The following is a 14,329-nucleotide window of genomic DNA, read 5'->3' as shown; positions in this document are numbered from 1 at the left end:
TAATGTTGCATAGTAATGTTGCATACTGTAGTAATGTTGTATAGTAATGTTGCATATTGTAGTAATGTTGTATAGTAATGTTGCATACTGCAGTAATGTTGTATAGGAATGTTGCATACTGTAGTAATGTTGTATAGTAATTTTGCATACTGTAGTAATGTTGTATAGTAATGTTGCATACTGTAGTAATGTTGTATAGTAATGTTGCATGGTAAAGTTACAATCCTTCTCAGCAGTGAAATTGTTTGTACTAAGGCCCGATTTACTAAAGTCCAAAGACAATTTTTATCATAAAAAATAAAATAAAAACCGCTGAGGTCAGTGTGTGCAATACTGTCCTTCAAAGGCGTGCTAGCTGTGTTGGTCCTGGAGAAATGTAGATTTCTTGTGCCATAGGTTGTGGTACCTTTTAGTGACCCCCCACATACAGTAAGAGTTCTTTGTAGCTGAAATTAAAGTGTATAGAGCTCTCCAACTCTCAGACTTCTTCTTCAAGGCTACCCTGAAATTATCACTGCGAGGAGACGCAGAAGAGAGGAGTGTTCAAATCTATACGTAAAACATGCAATACGCACTGAGGGGGGCTTGTCTCTGGATTGTCTCTGGGCCACGACATTGTTTCACCTCCCTTATTGTGGGGATGTCCCGGGAAGCGGCCTGGATCAGTGGCTTTCTACCTAATAAGAATTCCGGAAACATGTGAAAATGTGTCTGCAGGGCACCATATATTATGTGCTTAAAAATACTATCGCAGTATTAAGGGAAATATGTTTTTTTTTTTTAATATAATACCAGCGTTGTATATACAAACATATCATTTATAACATTACAGTATAACATGTATTAACCTTTTTGAGTAAGGGAAATAAAATAAATGGGAAAATGTCCCCATTCCCGAAACACAAGTGGAACCACCAGGGACAAACCCAGTTACTTTAAAGCTGCAGAACAAACAATATCCTACATGTGTGTTTTTTTTTTTAAATAAATAAATTCTGTACTATAAGAAAATACTTGAAGCATTTAAAAAAAACTAACAACTCTGAATAACATTTTTAATATATTATAATGTAACAAGCCTTTTTTGTTTCTTTAGCAACCATTTACAAAGTCACATCCCCTTCCTCTTCTGAAACAGAACACTCCGCTGCAGCCATTTAGTGAACCCCTGAGCCGAATCTTTGATCGATCGATCACAGGAGAACAGATTGATTGGCAATTTAGCTAATTACTTATCATTGTGTGGATTGAATTGATGCACATATTAAAGGGGGAAAAAATACAAAACCCCAGCTTGGGCGGGTGCTTTAAGGTCCAATGGTAAATGTAAAATAAAAAATCACAATAACGGTAGTCATAAGCACAAATATAGCATCTGGACCCCTGGGTCATCCCCTTTCCCACAACTGATGTTCTTCTGGGCTTGGTACTGTTCACTTGAAGGCTTGTCACTTGCACTTGGTTATTGATAGGTAGAATAACTGTGTTCAATTATTGCTGTATTTAAAAAAAAAAAATACAATATATAGTGTATATATTTTTTAATAAAAAATTAAATAGAAGGAAAGGGGGAGTAAAGAAGTTATACTAATTACTGTATCATTTCTTTTTAACTCTGTGATACATTTTATTCATGCTTCTTCCTGGCTGGACGGCAGAGACCTGCTCTCTGTTATGGCGGCCAAGCTCTGGGTTTTAATGTATGATGTATAAAGATATTTGTTAAATGGTTACTTGTGTAACAAATGCTGTGGCCTTTACCGCCAAAAAGTGTTTGAGTCTTTAGTTAACGTTTTAATATTAGTATTAATAATATAAGTCAAGTGGTTTAACTGTAAAGGAAGAGATGTGAGGGTCCAGTTTCCTTCTCACCAAACCCCCAAATTCCTGTGCGTTCCCCACTACCTCTGTGCGTTCCACACCACCTCCGTGCGTTCCCCACTACCTCCGTGCGTTCCCCACTACCTCCGTGCGTTCCCCACTACCTCCGTGCGTTCACAAGCACAGAGATATTTATCACTGATTGTTTGAGATATCTTGACTCTTTGGAGATAGTTATCACTATCTGGCAAATGCAGATGAAATCGCACTTTGCAAATGCATATATCATTTTTAACTGAATTAGGTGGCAAATAAATACATCACTGTGAAGCGCGCAATACATTTTGGCGGACGCAAGGCGAACTTATTGGACTTTATTTTATCTAGCCCAAAGTCCTAGTAACGTGAAATAATGCAGAGAATCCCCTAGCAGGCCGTCCTGCCATGTTATCATCATTTATTAACAAGTCAGCACATTGTGTGCAGTTAAAATGCCAAAATACTGCACTGTCAAAATATAATATTATAAAAATAGAAAGCAGATTCCTGTTTATAAGAACTCACACTCGTGAGTTAATTTTTTACCGACACCCGTCTCAGTGGGGTCAGAAAAGTCTCCTCGCTGCAAAATTGGAACAAAAATTATTTGTAGCAGAAAAAAATCAAACTATTTGCTTTTCATAATTTTGGTGCTGTTTTTTTTATACCAATATTATCCCCTTTTTGCAGCTGGGAGACTGAGAAATAGCCACTTGTGACTCCAGCTGTCTCTTTAAGTTTTCCAACATCACACAGAGACTGGAAGAGTCTCACAGCCGCGACTATTTCCTTTCTGGATTTACTTTGAGATTTCTTGCACTTATTCCCAGTTTTTCTTGTGTGCTGTATTTGCGAACATGCTTTAGAAATGAATATATACATACATGTAATAATAGTACATTGCTACCTTGTCAGTAATTTAACAATAAACGGTGTTGTTTAGTAACAATTTTTCCGTTCAGATTTCCGTGGCATGATATTTTCCACACGGAGCCATATTCAATATTATCTGGGAACGCTGCAAACAAAATGCAAGGGACGGCCGAAGTCTCTTTTCTTAAATGTATATAGGGTGAGGGATTCCCAAAGCAGCCACGGGAAAAGTCAGTGGATTTTTGCCCGAATGGCAAATCTGTATTGAAAGTAGCTGAGTTCACGAAACTATAATAATTAATAATAAATAATAATGTTTGTTCTTGTATAGCGCTGCTAGTTTTACATAGCGCTTTACAGAGACATTTTGCAGGCACAGGTCTCTTCCCCGAAGACCTTCGAATCTACGCTTTTGGTGCCTGAGGCACAGGGAGAAAAAGTGACTTGCCCAAGGTCACAAGGAGCCGACACCGGGAATTGAGCCAGGTACTCACTAGCCACTCCATCTCTATATACTATCTCTTTAAACTTTATTGTATTTATTCCAAATACATTTTATCAGGCAAAATATTGGAAAAATTACCAGATTTTCTCCCGATTGGGTAATTTATGTCAAATAATCACCAATGTATAGCTAACTTTGCCGGGGGCAGGGGGGCACCAAACTGAATCGAGAAGCTGCTAAAATAACTGATCCAGTTCCATGTTTCCTGGTAATAAGCTTATCCAATATACAGAGGACTTACAATTGTTTTTCATTTAAAAGCCTGCACATGTATTTGTAGTAATCCCTTTAAATTGGGGTTTTAGGTACATATTTTGGCCACAGTACAGAAGGAACAGCTTGCTCACCGTGTAACCCCAGTTCAGGCAAATCTTCATTTCTGATTTAATTATTTTTTACCTTCTGCCCCGTGCTGAAATTCCCCGTTTCTCTCTTTAAATTTCATGGAAAAAATACTGTATGTAGTATGATTCCTTTTATTGAGCCAACAAAAGTTAACAGTGTACACAAACTCTGTAACCTGTAAGGCTTATTCTTCAGTTATTAATAATTCTGGGAAGTTAGAAACCTTGTACATTGTTACCTTTTATTGAACAAACAAGTTATCATACTCCTGGACCTATTCTTTCCTTTTTGAACATTAATAAGCGATCGTAAAATACTTGTTTTTCTCTGGATTTCATGCAGGAAGACTATCTGACCTGCAATCTTAAATGTCCTTATCACCTTATCACGACAGTATGTGTATTGGGGGCTTAAACCACAAGAAGGTGGTCACCATCCTTCCATAAATACTAATCCACTTCCACGTGCCACGGTTAAAGCTCGTCCAGCTGAAATAGCTGCCAATGGCAACCACCGTGAATAAGGCCCATCCCCTGCGAACAAGAACAAACACCTGTGATAATGTAACCGCTTTGCTGTTTGAGGTGTGTGCCAAAAAATTAATTTGGGACTGTATCGGATTTGTGACTTGCACCTTTTCCCGGGAGTTGCATCAATGACTTTTTAAATCTATTTTTAGTATTTTTCTATCGCCATTTATGTGGGGGGGTTTTGGGGCCAATTTTCCCAGCTCCTTTTTTTATGCAGACAGCCTAAATTGTAAGATTTTTTTCAGGGGAAGAGAAGGGACATTTTTTTCCCCGAAGCCGTACCCGTGTTTTCGGACTATATAAAAGATGTCCCTATGCCTCAGTATAGACACACTGCTGTGAAGAATAGATTTCACAAATCGACTATATAGGTTTTTACATTTACAGAAAATAAACATGGAAAATCTGCCTCATTTTGCAATGCTGAAATCAAAGTTTATTTAAGTCTTCTTTAAAACACATTTGCATAAAGTATCTGTACAATAAATAAAGTTGACACGGACTTCGTATTAAAGTTTCAACAGTCCTTGATGCTCATTAAATGAAAGTTTCTTCGCTTGTAAACCAGGATACCTGCCAAACTAGTTCCATTATTATTAATATTAAATAGTTCTGTTTTGATTTTGAAGTTACAAATAATATCTTTCTCCATGTGTGGTATATTCTATGCGTGAAACTACATGTGAAAATGGGCTCATTTTACTTGGAAATAAAATATTCACTTACATTGTTACCAAAAAAACAAAAAATTAACTATCTAGAGCAGGGGTGGGCAACTCCAGTCCTCAAAGGCCACCAACAGGTCAGGTTTTCAGGCTATCCCTGCTTCAGCACAGGTGGCTCAATCAGTGTCTTAGTCAAAGACTGGCCAACTCCAGTCCTCAACAGCCATCAACAGGTAAGGTTTTCAGGATATCCCTTCTTCAGCACAGGTGTGCTGAAGCAGGGATATCTTGAAACCTGACCTGTTAGTGGCCCTTGAGGATTGGAGTGGCCCAGTCCTCATCTAGAAGTATAATGAGTATGTCACGGGGTGCCTGAATGCAACGAGGAGAAGCCTTCTGCAATTAAAATCAAGGGTCAATTTTGGTTTATGTATTCTCAGACAAAAATAGCTTTCAATTGGAAATATTATTGTTAACTGATAAAATACAGCAAAAAAAAAATATCAGGCTGTTATGTTTCTGTATATAAAATGGCACAGTTTAAAATGAAGTTGTTTTTTTTAACTATTTATATTTCTATGATCATGGGACTGTTTTGTTTGCCTTGTTCTGGATCAATATAAATATAAATATCTCACCAATTATAATTTGACATGGTTAAACTTAATATAAATGTCTTTCTTTAACCTAAATAACTATGCTACTATCATCACCATACTCCTTAATAGCATAATTTATCTAATATTATTACTATTATTAGATTATTAATGTGGTTATCCCAATATTTTTGGACATGTCTAAAACTGCAGGTCCATAAGTCCTGTTATTGCTGTCCTTGCTGCTAATATGTAAGAATGTATGTATACAATATCTTGATTATTGCTGCTGACATTATAATATTTAATTATTGTGGCTATTCTGTGCATAGTAATAGACAGAGAGTAATGCGAAATCTCACTGCAGTGAGTGTGACCGGCAGGGAATAAAGCCAAACTACAGAATATATTACAGACATGTAAGAACTGCGGTGTGACGTTACGTCCCATACATACAGAGTCTTACACAGGGGACGCCAGTTATTACGGCTTTGCTGGCAAATCTGTTATCTATAATACTTCATAGAATTTCCTAGAAAGTTTCTTTAGTCATATGACCCTTTCACAACTATTATTTGGAAGAACATTATAAACCTTAAAATGTCACAACAGGATCTCAATATATCAGTGTTTAAAAGTTGTGATGCTAATATGTAAGCAGTCTTTTCATGCTTTCTACGGTGATTCCTACATTTCCTGATCCGTATGTTTTTAGTATGTAGAAGTTCTCTTTCCATGCTGGTGATAGGGCTTCAGTAACACGCTTACTTTTTGATTTTTTTAATGTGCTTTGATTTGCCACATTTCCATTCTGAATTATGCTCGGAAATCTCTGGGCCACACGCACAATTAGTTAAGTAATTGGTGTCTTTTTCCATCCAGGATAAATTTACAGACTTTGCACTTGGTATGATTGGTTAAAAATTGACTAGGTGTGTGTAGTGCTGCTGTTACCGATTAACCAGGGTCATATCTGCAGTCTCACAATTCTTAATGAAATTGGTAGGATTCAGTAAACACGTATTCCGAGTTACATCTGTGGGCAAGGCCTGTGTCATTTTCTCGCTCTCAGGGGAATGCTCCATGGCTGGAATGTAATGTGCAAGGCTTCTGCATGCTGGGCATAGACAAGACAAGCAGCAGTTGATCTCAGTGGAAAAGTACTAGTGCTTGTCTATTATATTCTACTTGTGAGAAGGATCAGAAACAGCTTAGATCTGCTTCAATAGGATCAGGTGCACGCAGGGCATTTAAAAAGCAAGACACTCAGCTGGCATTAAGTTGGTAACTTATATGGGGTCTCAGAAGGTGCACATGGCAACATAGAAATGGATGGCAGATTTGGACCATTTTGCCCACTTTGTCTGCCCAAGTGCGTTCATAACCATGTAGAATATATCATCAATGGATCAGATAGTCCCCTGGTAGGTTTATTCCATAATAAACATTTGGTCTTAACAGTTATAAAGAGTTCTCATCTAAAAAATAATAATCAACCTAGGTAATTCTAATGTGTTTGTCATTATTGTTCAGCAGATATTGGGCAGATACTACAATCCTATTAAAATGTTGTTATTAAATCAATAATCCATTGAAATAGTTTAGTTTATTAAACGTTGAACCCAAAGGTGGTCACCTGACAGGGAAGGGTTAAAAGTTCTTTCAATGATTTTAGCTGGGGCCCTTTCTAGGACAGCGCTTGATCCGACAGTGATGTGCAGGGAGGTTGGGATCCACTGGATTTCAATGCTCAGCCCTCTGAAAAGTGCATTACATCAGAAAGGAGATAAGCCAAAATAAATAAATAATACTATATCAACACCCCTTCTCGTAAACCTATTGATCATTCATTGAGTGAGTATGAAGAAAGCCTTCAGTAAGCAGAGCCCCAGATAAGATAGCAGCATTTCTATGGGCGGAAGCCAGGCTGATTAACAATACCACATGCTAAGAGATACATACTGTAACAGAGAGTACTCCGCCATGTACAGTATCAATAATCATACATTGAAGGCTATCTTAACTAATTTAGTGCTGGGATACATTGCCAACGTTCGCAGCAGAGATGGGGATACTTTTTTCGGAGGTCCTATCTTGAATTGACCCCCGTAGTCCTGAATTACTTTGGCGTTTAACCCTTTACCTGCTAATGGGTCACTTAAAAGCCATAGCCCCTCCAGGAGCCAAGTGGTTAAGCAGTCTTTGACTGGGCCTCTGATTGAGCCAACTGTCCTGAAGCAGGGATATCCTTAAAACCTGACCTGTTGATTGCCCTTGAGGACTGGAGTTGCCCACCCCTGGGTTAGAATCACATATCACACACTTAGTATGGTACCAGAACTCCTGCAGTGCCTCGTAAGAATATTAACTACAGGTAACACCTTCAGAGCTTGTGACAGTCCCAACAAACAGAAAAATGCAAATCTTGGTGTGGGCCTATGTAAGGGTGAAGGCGTTACATCTCAAAATTCAACTGTGTCTATACAGCCAAATAGCTAAAATATCACAGAAGTGCCGGCAGGTTTTCACATTGCTGCAGATTGTATTAATAACATTTTACAAAACCGGTTCTGCTCACAAATGCACAGATCTAAAACCAGAAAACCAGATAGCAGCATTTTATATGCACGAAATGATACAATGCGGACACTCAGTCCAGCAGAGCCCCTCCTCACAAATGGTTCATCGTATTTTTGAACCCCCATCATTTTGGACGGTGCCAGGAAATCCCTGTCCAGCACTGCAGTGGTTAAACCCACTGTGTGACTGTCTAAAATGGTCATGTTAGGGACACAAACTGCTAAATAAAACCAGTGGCAATCTGATTAGCTGTAATTTGCTATAATCCGGTTTCCTGTTGCTGATGGAAGGGGTCTGAGGCTTATTCTGACTTTTCAGGCCTCTGCTCAATTCAGTTAAAGTTCTGCTAACTCCAAATTACAGCAGCAGGTCCGGGGATACTGTCTATAAACGTCACTGACTATTCATTTAAAATCAAGAAGTGTCTATTTCCTGTAGACAACAAGCCTCACCCAGGCACCCAAACAGTAACATTACACACATATTCTGTGTTTTATATTAGTTTCTATGTAAACTTCCCCTCCCAGAACAATAACTCCTGCCTATAACTTTCACTCGCTGTGTCTTCAATCAGACAAAGATCTGGGGATTAGTTCCAGGTCAAGATTAAAAATAACCACAAGAAAAACACAAATTACAATTTCCCCAATAAGTATACATGCAATGAACTAGACTCTACAATAAAGTCCTGAAAATGAACATTGAGCTGTCTGCAATGCAATATTATTCAGCATAGGCAAGGATTCCCTAGACATATTGCACAGAAACAAGTAAATACAGTACAGATCTACATATTTATTGTTACCTATGTGTTATTACAACATCCAATAAAATACCATACCACTTGCAGTGCTTCGGGAAAACATATTTAAATACCCAGAGTCCATTGAGAGAATTCTCTAATGCAAAAAAAAAAAACAGCCAGCTGATCAGTGGGGAAAACAAGCGAAGAATATCTCTAATAAAAGAAATATAAAGCTCTGATACAAAATGCAGGAAGAAAAGCAAACCCTGCCTTTCTGCAGCATCAGGAATCCAGGTCCCAGTCCAAATTCTGAGCAGTGGTGGGGGTGGGGGTGGGGGGACCCCCCAAAACAGACGCAGACATGGCCCTGCCCCCCTACCTGAGGCAATAAGATTATTATAGAGAAGCTGTTGGGCTGATTAAAAAAAAAAAGAAGAGAATCCTTTTATTGTGGTTGCATGGTGGAAGGTGCCCTGTGTGCAGGGTATAGGGGAGGTGCATTGGGTGCAGGGAAGGTGCCCTGTGTGCTGGGGAGGTACCTCTGTGTGCTGTGTGCAGAGTAGGTGCCCCTGTGTGCTGGGTGCAGGTTAGGTATGTGTGCTGTTTGCCCCTGTGTGCTGGGTATGTGCCTTGTGCAGGGTGCTGGGAATGTGCTGTGTGCCCCTGTGTGTTGTGTGCCTTGTGCAGGGAATGTGCTGTGTGCCGGGTAGGTGCCCCTGTGTGTTGTGTGCAGGGTATGTGTTGTGTGCAGGGTGCTGTGTGCAGGGAATGTGTTGTGTGCAGGGTGCTGTGTGCAGGGAATGTGTTGTGTGCTGTGTGCAGGGAATGTGTTGTGTGCTGTGTGCAGGGAATGTGTTGTGTGTTGTGTGCAGGGTATGTGTTGTGTGCAAGGTGCTGTGTGCAGGGAATGTGTTGTGTGTTGTGTGCAGGGAATATGTTGTGTGCTGTGTGCAGGGAATGTGTTGTGTGCTGTGTGCAGGGAATGTGTTGTGTGCTGTGTGCTGTGTGCAGGGTATGTGTTGTGTGCAGGGTGCTGTGTGCAGGGAATGTGTTGTGTGCTGTGTGTTGTGTGCAGGGAATGTGCTGTGTGTAGGGAATGTGTTGTGTGCAGGGAATGTGTTGTGTGCTGTGTGCAGGGAATGTGTTGTGTGCAGGGTGCTGTGTGCAGGGAATGTGTTGTGTGCTGTGTGCAGGGAATGTGTTGTGTGCAGGGTGTTGTGTGCTGTGTGCAGGGAGTGTGCTGTGTGCTGTGTGCAGGGAATGTGTTGTGTGCTGTGTGCAGGGAATGTATTGTGTGCTGTGTGCAGGGAATGTGTTGTGTGCTGTGTGCAGGGAATGTGTTGTGTGCTGTGTGCAGGGAATGTGTTGTGTGCTGTGTGCAGGGAATGTGCTGTGTGCTGTGTGCTGTGTGCTGTGTGCTGTGTGCTGTGTGCTGTGTGCAGGGAATGTGTTGTGTGCTGTGTGCAGGGAATGTGTTGTGTGCTGTGTGCAGGGAATGTGTTGTATGCTGTGTGCAGGGAATGTGCTGTGTGCTGTGTGCTGTGTGCTGTGTGCTGTGTGCTGTGTGCTGTGTGCTGTGTGCTGTGTGCTGTGTGCTGTGTGCAGGGAATGTGTTGTGTGCTGCACACAGTGCACTGGGCGCCGGGCCCCTCTCTTATGTCACAGAATAGCAAATGAGTTCTGAGAATTTGTGGGCTGCCCTTGCAAGTAAAAAAAAAAAAAAAAGCCTACGTCACAGCTCAAGTCACACCACGTGATCCCTCCAGCCGGGCCATACCAACAGCGGCAGGGGGTGCCGTGAGCTCCAAAAGCCCCTTCCCCACTAAGTGCCCCCCACCCAGGGCCCCTGCCGGCAGCAGCATGGGTTTTGAGGCCGGGGTGAGGGTCTGCCCGGGTGCTGGGGGCTGCAGGATGGGTGCTGTGGGCCGGGAGCAGGGGAAAGGGGCAGGGTGGGAGCCGCTCCGCGCTCCCCCGCCCGGATATAATGGTCAGGTCACAGGCTGACATTCCCAGAATTGAGCTGCTGGATTCTCAGAACTGAGGTTCTTAGAAGTGTGATGCGGATTTTCTAGGAAACCCTGAGCAGGTGATTCTCCCTCTGCTGCTGCTGCTGCTGCTGCTGCATGCTGCCCTGTGCTAGGAGTATTAGTAGTAGTAGTACTGTGATTATTACTTCCAGCTGCTGGGGGGGGGGGGGGGAGTTTTCTGCTCCCTTTTTCTGCATTATTTTTATTATTATTATTATTATATTATTATTATTATAATATTATTATTATATTATAGGGGCAGATTTATTCCTCACTGTGAATAGATGTGTGTGCAGCACAGGGTTTGCTGCTGAGAGAAGGAGCCAGTGTTTGTGTCCCTGCACATGGGGGATTTTGTTGTTAGGGGGGGGGGGGGGGCAGACAGATATTTTGTGCTGATGTTGTTCTGTCAGGAGCAGGAGATACACCGTGTGTGCTGTGCATGCTTTGGATACAATGTTGTTGTTGTTGTGATGATGGATTTTGCTGCTGCCTTAGCATGGCTGGGACTCCCCTTCAGCCTGTCTGCCTCTCTTCTCCCTCTCTCCTGTCTGTGCTCAGCCTGTCTCTCTTCTTCTCTTTCTCTCTCTTCTCTTTCTCTATATCATATCTGTCTGTCTGTGTTCAGCCTGTCTCTGTCTCCCCCCTCTCTCCTGTCTGTGTCTGTGCTCAGCCTGTCTCTTCTCTTCTCCCTCTCTCCTGTCTGTGTCTGTGCTCAGCCTGTCTCTGTCTCTCTCCTCTTTCTCTATCTCCATGTCTGGCTTTTCCTCCACTTGCTCCAGGGGCAAAATGAGATTAGCTGCAAGGACAGCTTTAAAGAAGGAGCTGGATGTGAGTGTGTGACTCCAGCTCTGACATTCTTGCACACACATGATCAGTTACAGTACATGGCAAATATCTGCGCTGGGTCTCTTGCTGATCATGTTGCATCTGCTGAATTATAGGGCAGACACTTTCAAAGCCTTATTTTCTGATCTGAACATGCAATAAAGGCATGGAACTGTGTGTGTGTGTGTGTGTGTGTGTGTGTGTGTATGTGGGAGCTGTGCGTGTAGCACCTGTACTGTGCTCCCCTTGCAAGGCTGTGTATGTGGGAGCTGTGTGTGTGTGTGTGTGTGTGAGCTGTGTGTGTAGCACCTGTACTGTGCTCCCCTTGCAGGGCTGTGTATGTGGGAGCTGTGTGTGTAGCACCTGTACTGTGCTCCCCTTGCAGGGCTGTGTATGTGGGAGCTGTGTGTGTGTGTGTGTGTGTGTGTGTGTGTGAGCTGTGTGTGTAGCACCTGTACTGTGCTCCCCTTGCAGGGCTGTGTATGTGGGAGCTGTGTGTGTAGCACCTGTACTGTGCTCCCCTTGCAGGGCTGTGTATGTGGGAGCTGTGTGTGTGGCACCTGTACTGTGCTCCCCTTGCAGGGCTGTGTATGTGGGACTGGGGAGGTTGTCACATTTTGGGCAGCCAGCTGGTTCCTCTGATTGATGCTCCTGGTTACTCCAGTAACACTTGATGCTGCTCATATTCTAACAATCTGTTGATGTGTTTTGACGGTTATCTAAAATAGTCCATAAAATCCATTATTATGGGAAGCTTCATTGTAACTTTGATCTTTACTTTTTAATGAACATTGATGCTGAATAAAATGTTTATTTTTTTTAATGCATTTTCTTGGTTGAACAGGACAATTTAGAGATGACCGTTTTCTCACCCTGTGTACCGCAGGGTGTGTTAGATTAGAGGTTTGTCTGCTCCATGGGGTAGAACAGACTCCAGAATCCATGAATGAGAGCCCCCCCCCCCCTCTCTCTCTGTCTGACAGCACTCTCTCTGTCTGACAGCACTCTCTCTGTCTGACAGCACTCTCTCTGTCTGACAGCACTCTCTCTGTCTGACAGCACTCTCTCTGTCTGACAGCACTCTCTCTGTCTGACAGCCCCCTCTTTCTCTCTGACAGCCCTCTCTGTCTCTGTCTGTCTCTGTCTCTGTCTCTGTGTGTGTGTGTGACAGCCCTCTCTCTCTCTCTGTGACAGCTCTCTCTCTCTCTCTCTCTCTCTCTCTCTCTCTCTCTCTCTCTCTCTCTCTCTCTCTCTCTCTCTCTCTCTCTGTCTGTCTGTCTGTCTGTCTGTCTGTCTGTGTGTGTGACAGCCCTCTCTCTCTCTGTGACAGCCCTCTCTCTCTCTGTGACAGCACTCTCTCTCTCTGTGACAGCCCTCTCTCTCTCTGTGACAGCCCTCTCTCTCTCTGTGACAGCACTCTCTCTCTCTGTGACAGCACTCTCTCTCTCTCTGTGACAGCCTCGCCACAAACTCTGCTTTGTGATAATAAAACTCTGAAAGGGATTAAAGGTTTTGTCCTAATGATCTTTCTATCTAAACAAGAGAGTTGATTCTTAATACAGTTATAGGGTTTAAATGTGAGGACAAAGTGAGACGGAGACACTGGAGTCGCCTTTCTGAATGGATATATTAACTGAAAATGTAACTACATTGAGCGTGTGTGTAAATATATGTACCTAATATATATTCTATAAGCACTCGGATTATAGCTGCCAGGCACTACAGAACATGTACAATTCAGTGTGTGTGTGTGTGTGTGTGTGTGTGTGTGTGTGTGTCTTTATACTGTATGTGTTGTGTGTCTTTATACTGTATGTGTTGTGTGTCTTTATACTGTATGTGTTGTGTGTCTTTATACTGTATGTGTTGTGTGTCTTTATACTGTATGTGTTGTGTGTCTTTATACTGTATGTGTTGTTTTGCAGTCCTCTAGTTGTGCCCAGTGTTCAGCTGGAGTGACCCATCTCGCTGTTGAGTTCTCCTATGTGTTCGTTGTTTACTATGAGGGAACTTGGCACTGTTCGTGCGGCTCGTAAATCAGCCGCCCGAACCGAAGCTCAGCTGGCGCCGGTCCACACGTTATTCCTGGAGGTATCCGCAAACCCCGAGCGGAGTGACACCCACCTCTGCTGCACACACAGGCCACCTACCCCGGAGGCAACATAACCCCTGGGGTGCCAGAACGGTCCCGAGACCCCCCCCCCCCCCCCCACGGCATAGGCAATTGTTTAGGGTTACAGTTGTGTGTGTATTTTGTTGAATTGAATTGAACATGGATTATTTGACATGTTCCCCCCTCCAGTCCTGCCCCCCCCTCCCCCAGCGCTAAATTTGGCTTTAAGTAGCACTTATTTGAGACTCTTCTTGTCGCCCCCTCTGTTTGAGTAAAATGTTCTCACTTGTTGTTGGTTTAGTGGTACTGGGTATGTTCCTGCACTCCAGCCCCACAGATCTTACTAAGTAGGGGGAGCCCCAGATCGTTGCCTGGTCTGCCACGCTAATAAATTGCGGGGCTCCCAAAGTATTGCCCTTGAGGATGTTTGGGGCAGTCGGCGTCCCGCTATGTAAGGGATAGACAGACTGTGGGGTTTGGGATAGAGACTGTGGGGTTTGGGATAGACAGACTGTGGGGTTTGGGATAGACAGACTGTGGGGTTTGGGATAGACAGACTGTGGGGTTTGGGATAGACAGACTGTGGGGTTTGGGATAGACAGACTGTGGGGTTTGGGATAGACAGACTGTGGGGTTTGGGATAGACAGACTGTGGGGTTTGG

At 42.8% G+C, this 14,329-nt stretch overlaps 1 protein-coding gene across 4 annotated transcripts in view; it reads left to right on the top strand.

Moving 5' to 3' along the window:
* Positions 1–14,329, top strand: part of BCL6 (BCL6 transcription repressor) — a 53,726-nt gene that overhangs the window by 22,915 nt on the left and 16,482 nt on the right. For 2 of the 4 annotated variants that reach the window (XM_075571025.1, XM_075571027.1), the window contains exon 1: positions 10,493–10,785. The exons of 1 other annotated variant lie outside the window; for it this stretch is intronic. The gene's annotated coding sequence lies outside the window, so the exon portion shown is untranslated. Of the gene's footprint in view, positions 1–10,492; positions 10,786–14,329 lie in introns of those variants that run through there. One more of the 4 variants, XM_075571028.1, reaches the window with a different exon arrangement.

This window comes from Ascaphus truei, chromosome 14 (genome assembly GCF_040206685.1).
Source record: "Ascaphus truei isolate aAscTru1 chromosome 14, aAscTru1.hap1, whole genome shotgun sequence".
Lineage (NCBI taxonomy): Eukaryota > Metazoa > Chordata > Amphibia > Anura > Ascaphidae > Ascaphus > Ascaphus truei.
Note: the sequence above shows the minus strand (reverse complement) of the source record. Positions and strands in the feature narration are given on the sequence as shown.